This window comes from Malaclemys terrapin, chromosome 9 (genome assembly GCF_027887155.1).
Source record: "Malaclemys terrapin pileata isolate rMalTer1 chromosome 9, rMalTer1.hap1, whole genome shotgun sequence".
In the NCBI taxonomy this organism is placed as follows: Eukaryota; Metazoa; Chordata; order Testudines; family Emydidae; genus Malaclemys; species Malaclemys terrapin.
The window spans coordinates 28,508,591-28,514,590 of record NC_071513.1 but is presented as its reverse complement, the minus strand read 5'-3'; the positions used below and the strand labels follow the sequence as shown (position 1 = coordinate 28,514,590).

The window sequence follows — 6,000 nt, the reverse complement described above, 5'->3', positions numbered from 1 at the left end:
TGTGTATGATCTCTAAATTTGTAATCTACATGCAAACCTACTGTCTTACACTATTGATGCACATTACTTGTATCCCTATTACACTGACCCTAAATATAAACACATGCTTTCTTTGGCCCCATTACTGCAAAGTTTTATGCCCAAGTATTCCAATTAAAGTTATTGGTACTAATCATGTGCATAAAGTTAAGCCCCTGCATAAATCTTTTTAGGATCAGGGTCTTAGAATGTAAGCTCTTGAGGCAGGGAGCCTGTATCTGTCTGAATTTGCACAATAGGCCCCTAATCTCGACTCAGACTTCTGAGGTGCTGCTGTGATATAAGCAGCAAATAATAATTTTACATGACCTTCAATGATTCTAAGGATTTTTCTCTAGCCCCAATCCTGCAAACAGATGAGCTGGTAAGGTGCCTCATGCTTGTGTGTGGTCTCATTGACTGCAGTGTGTTCCTGTCATTTCAATGTGTCTTCAGGTGAAGGTGAGGGTCTGCATCAGTGTGGCTGTTTGCAGGTTCAGGGTTTATATGAATACAGCACTGGAATACAGCCACCCCAGGGATGGTGAAACATCACCTTAACAACAGTGGAAACCTTAAGCGGTGGCTGAAAATAGTGAGACAAAACACTTCACTTGTATGAGAAGTACCACAAGACTTTTGATGCCCACATAAAGCAGGCAGGGCTTTGACGTTGAGTCTCACCTGAAAGATACACACAAAACGTGATACCAGACTTCTCTCTCACAGGTGGAAGAAGGGGTCAGTTGCCCCTACTGGAAGGGAAAGGAGTCGTTAGGAAAGCCCAGGTTTTTCAGACTCCATGACTGAGCCAGCCCTCCCAACTGTTCAGGAAAACTTACAGCCCCAAGGCGCGGAAGGGGGGGGGGGGGGGGAGAACAAGGGAGGAATATCCGCCACTGCCCCCGTGCAAGGCTCGTCTCCCGAGCCAAGCAGGGCTGAGAACTCTGCAAGGCAGCCAGTCCTGTCCATCGCCGGCTGACCTCTGCGCGTGAAACACTGAATTCCTCCCCCACCCATGACAGCGCCACGCGGCGGAAGCGGGGCTGCCCCCTGGGAAAAGAGGGGGCGAGGGCAATGCCGGCCGGGCTCGCACACGCGTGGCGAAGGCGGCAGCAGCGCGCCGGCCGAACTGCCACTCACACGCGGTGATGAGCGCGGCTGGGCACAGGTTGCGCGGCGGGAGCGCCCGCGGCCCAGGCAGGCAGAAGGCAGAGTCCCCCGGCAGCTGCGCAGCGGGGCCGCTGGGGGTGCTGTGGGGTAGGGGCGTTCCCCCAAGGAGGCGAGGGGCGCAGCCCGGCCCCCGTAGGCTGGGAAGGAGGCAGACTGCTCCCGTTGCCTTCCGTTCATCTGTGCCCCGCCTCTTCACTGTGCCTCGCGCTCCGATCCGGAGCTGGGCGGGGCTGTTTCCTGAGGCAGGAGACCCCCCCTACCCCTCGCAGCAGCGCGGCTGTTCCCTGTACTAGCCTCCCCTCCCCTCCCGCCTCAGGCGGGCTGTTCCCTGAACCAGGCGCTCCCCCTGGCGGGAGGGGCGGGGGCAAGGACTGTCCCGGCCGGCGCTGATCTTAGGCTTCCATTGGCCGCTGTCTGCGCTGACGTCACGATCATGATGAGAATTAATGATCGGAGGCGCTGATTTCATTGTGTGACGCCGGGACCGACCCAGCCGAAACCGGCTGAATCCGGAGCCCCCCGGACCAACTCCGCCCGCCCCACAGAGCACGGTAAGTCCGGCACTGTGCGCGGGGGGCGGGGTATGTGTGTGAGCCCCCACGGAGGGAGGGGAAGCGCCGAAGCGCACAGCCTGGGCGGGCAGGGCAGCCAGCCCTGGCTGCGGCTGGGGAAGATGCCCCTTGGCTGGGGGCCTGGATGTGGGGGAGGGCGGCCGCTTGGGCTGGTGCTCGTAGAGCAAACTCAGGCACGCATGCGCACTACGGCTCGGTTCTGCTGCGGCAGACGCTGGCTAGCCCCATCCGCCGTTGCGAAGGAAGTACGCATGCGTACGACCGATGTATTCTCGTATGGGCTGACAGTTGCGCATGCTCTGAGGTTGTTGAGCGCTGCCGGACTGACTGCGCATGCGTATTCACGTTCGCTTGAGTGATTTCTGACTTTAACCGGCCGGAGTGCGAGGCACTGATTGCAACTCCGCGCACGTTACTACGTCCTAGTAGCTGGGCCATGGGCGTTTGCACAGTGAAGGCGTCTTTAAGCCGTTGGAAATTTTTGCGCATGCGCAATGAGGGCCACTTGCGTTCTCTTGTAGTGGGCTGTTAGGACTCACTGACGCTGTTTTCTGCCTGTAATCGTCTAATGTCAGGGCAGGGTGCGTGGGCTGGGATCGGGGGTGTCCACCCTGCCTGGATCCCCTTTTCTGGCTTGGCTGTATAAATAGTCACTGCTGGTAGCATGGCAGCCTAGGCAGTGGGTGCAGCTGTGTACAAGCACCCTGGGGCCATGCAGTGGGGTGATGGGGGTGGCAAGTAGGGTGACCAGATGTCCCGATTTTATAGGGACAGTCCCGATTTGTGGGTCTTTTTCTTCTATAAGCTCCTATTACCCCTCCATCCTCTGTCCTGATTTTTCACACTTGCTGTCTGGTCACCCTAGTGGCAAGAGAATAATTTGAAGCTCATTCTCCCTTGTCTTGGGGTGAGAGGGGTTATGGAGGGTGCTGTGTGCTCTCTTTGAGGTGTAAGAGAGCACCTGCAGAAGGTGGGGTGATGGTGGTGGAGAGATTGGGCAAATAAAATTGCTCCAATTGCTGCTGTTGTGACATTTTAGCCCTTGGGTGTTTGCTGGTGAAGGGAGATGGTGGGTGGCATGCAGGTTTTCCAGCCTGTGTTTTGAGGTGCTGATGGTGTGACCCTTGGTTTAGGAGCATCAATATGCAGTGGATAAAGAAAATTGCTTTATGCTGCATCCTAGAAGCCTGAGATACGTCACCCTGTCTAATAAGGCCCTTGATACTGTAATGTATTCAGAATATGCACAATTTACATAAGGAATCGAGTAACCACCGGGGGAGTTATTACTGTATAACTATGCTTGTAACATTCCCTGTGCAGATGAGCTGTGAAATGTCTGAGTACTGTATTTGTTTCAGAAGGAGTACTTGTGTGTCATGGATATGTTCAAATTGTTGCAAGATGAAGGCCTAAAGAAATACCTGTTTTGTCAAGCATGGTTTACTTTAAAATGTTTTGATCAGTTTTGCCATTAATTACCTATTTTTTTTTACCAACACTTTGTTGCAGAAGCTGAATGTCAATCTTTATATTTATTAGTGTTTCTAAATGAAGATCCTGTTTTGTGTCTCTTAGCAGTTAGCACACTCAGACTCTTAAAAGGTTTATAGCACTATCTTCCCATATGCTCCTTTAAATTATTTACAAATAGTGTTAATCCTGCAGATAGAGTAAACTAAGAACCGATTACTTTTTGTTTTGCACACAAGTACAACCACTATTTTGAGTAATGAGTAAAGTACGAACGGCCATGTTGGATCAGACCAATGATCCATCTAGTTCAGTATCCTGTTTTCCAACAGTGGCCAATACCAGGTGCTTCTGAGAGCATGAACAGAACAGGCAATCATCAAGTGATCCATCCCCTATTATCCAATCCCAGCTTCTGGCAGTCAGAGGCTAGGGACACTCCAAGTATGGGGTTGCATCTCTAACCATCTTGGCTAATAGCTATTGAGGAACCTATCCTCCATGAACTTATCTAATTCTTTTGTGAACCCTATTATAGTTTTGGCCTTTACAACATACCCTGGCAACGAGTGCCATGGTTGACTCTGGGTTGTGGGAAGAAATACTTACTTCCTTTTGTTTGTTTTAGACTTGCTGCCTATTAATTTCACTGGGTGACCCTGATTCTTGTGTTATATGAAGGAGTAAATAACACTTATTCACTTTCTCCACACCATTCATGATTGACTTGGATTTATCATGTAGGCCCTGATCCTGCTAAGATTTAAGCATGTACATAGCTTGGATACGCCTAGTGGACATAATGGGACTACTCATGCTTAAACTTAAGCATTTGCCTAAGTGTCTGCGGGATACTTCTTACTACAGTATTTTTTTTTTTTTTGCATTTCTCTCAGCTTGGAAATGAAAACAGGCTAGTCTACCATGAGAACTTTCTGGTAGTATTATTCAAAACAGTTTTCATGGAAAAAATTCTGTTGGTATCTACATTTAGTAAATTGTCTCTTAGATCTTTTTATAAAACTGAAATTTTAGGCAGACCTTTTCTGATGGTGACCTTTTAAAATAACCTACACCTTTGGAGCAATCGTAGTTAATTATTCCTTGCTTGTTTGGCATATCGTAGTTTTATGAAGTAGGCAACGATGGTGCAAACTTATGCACAAGCTTAACTTTAAGCAGGTGACTAATCCAGTTGATGTCATTAGAACTTTCATGAGTAAAGTTAAGCACATGCATAAGTGTTAGCAGGATTGGGGCCAGCTCTAGTTGGATCCACACATAGAAACTCTAGTTGGATCCACACATGCTCAGCTTTGATAAAGGATTGATTTCTAAAAGCTAAAATGCTGGTAGTTCAGTGACTGTAGCCTATTACACAGTGAGTACTTTAGGTAGTGAAAAAGGATGTTTCTATACTCCTAGTCAATATACAGTAAAAGCTGTTTTACCAGCATGTTGGGGAAATGGCGGGTGCCGGTAAGTGAAAAATGCTGGTTAACTAAGAGAGAGGGAGTTTGGGTGTGGTGCTGGGGGTTGCAGCACAGGAGGGTGTGCAAGATGAGGGAGTTTGGGTGCAGGAGGGGGCTCGGGACAGCAGGTTGGGGCGCAGGAGGGGGAGCTGAGTGCCGGATCTGGGAGGTGCTCACTTCGGGTGACTTCCCGCATGCAGTGACCTGTCTCGGCTGCTCCTAGGCGGAGGCGCACGCTGTCTCCGCCTGTAGGTGCCACCCCCACAGCTCCCATTGGCTGCGGTTCCCAGCCAATGGGAGCTGCAGAGCTAGTGCCTGGGGTGGGGACAGCGCACAGAGCCGCCTCCGCCTAGAACAGGGGTGGGCAAATTTTTTGGCCTGAGGGCCACATCTCGGTAGGGAAGTTGTATGAAGGGCCGGCAGGGGTTGTGGCACACAGGGAGGATGAGGGTTCCGGCTGGGGGTGCAGACTCTGGAGTGGAGCTGGGGATGAGGGGTTTGGGGTGCAGGAGGGTGCTCCGGTCTGGGATCAAAGGGTATGGAGGGCAATCAAGGCTGGGGCAGGCAGTTGGGTGGTGGCTCAGGGGTGCAGGATCCAGGCGGCCCTTACCTGAAGTGGTTCCTGGAAACAGCGTCCCGGCTCCGGCTCCCATGCCAATGGGAGCTGCAGAACTGGTGCCTGGGGTGGGGGCAGAATGAGGAGTCCCCTGGCTGCCCCTGCTTCCGGGAGCCGCATGGAGCTGCTGCATGAGCGGAGCAAGGCAAGCCCCCGGCCCCGCTCCTCAGCAGGAGCGAGAGGGCCATATGAAAAGGTCCAACGGGCCGGATGTGGCCTGCGGGCCATAGTTTGGCCACCCCTGGCTTAGGAGCAGCCAGGACAGGTTGCCGCTTGTGGGGAGCCGCCTGAGGTGAGCGTCCCCCTTATCTGGCACCCCGCACTCCCTCCTGCACCTGAACCTGCTGCCCCAAGCCCCCTCCCGCACCCAAACTCCTTCCCAGAACCCATGCCCCGCACCCTCTCCTCCGCCCCAACTTCCTGCTGGCCAACCGGACTATAAATCAGAATTTCAATGAAGATCAGAAATGCCAATTTATAGAGCTTTCCAGTTGGTGAAGTGCCAGATAAAACAGCTTTTACTGTAGTTAAAAGCAACAGTATCAAATCAATTAGAGTACCACATGTTAGTTTCTAGTTATTTGGAGTTGTGATTATTATAGATAACTGCTGCCCCTCCTTTATGTAACGCACAGAATATATAATATTCAGGGGCTATTGAATGTTATTGTAAGTT

At 51.4% G+C, this 6,000-nt stretch overlaps 1 protein-coding gene across 4 annotated transcripts in view; it reads left to right on the top strand.

Annotated features, from left to right (window-relative positions):
* Positions 1-1,294: 1,294 nt before the first annotated feature.
* The window catches only part of HDX (highly divergent homeobox), an 89,598-nt gene continuing 84,892 nt past the window's right edge, over positions 1,295-6,000 (top strand). For 2 of the 4 annotated variants that reach the window (XM_054039953.1, XM_054039952.1), the window contains exon 1: positions 1,300-1,742. The gene's annotated coding sequence lies outside the window, so the exon portion shown is untranslated. Of the gene's footprint in view, positions 1,743-6,000 lie in introns of all 4 variants that reach the window. The other 2 variants (XM_054039951.1, XM_054039949.1) reach the window with 2 other exon arrangements.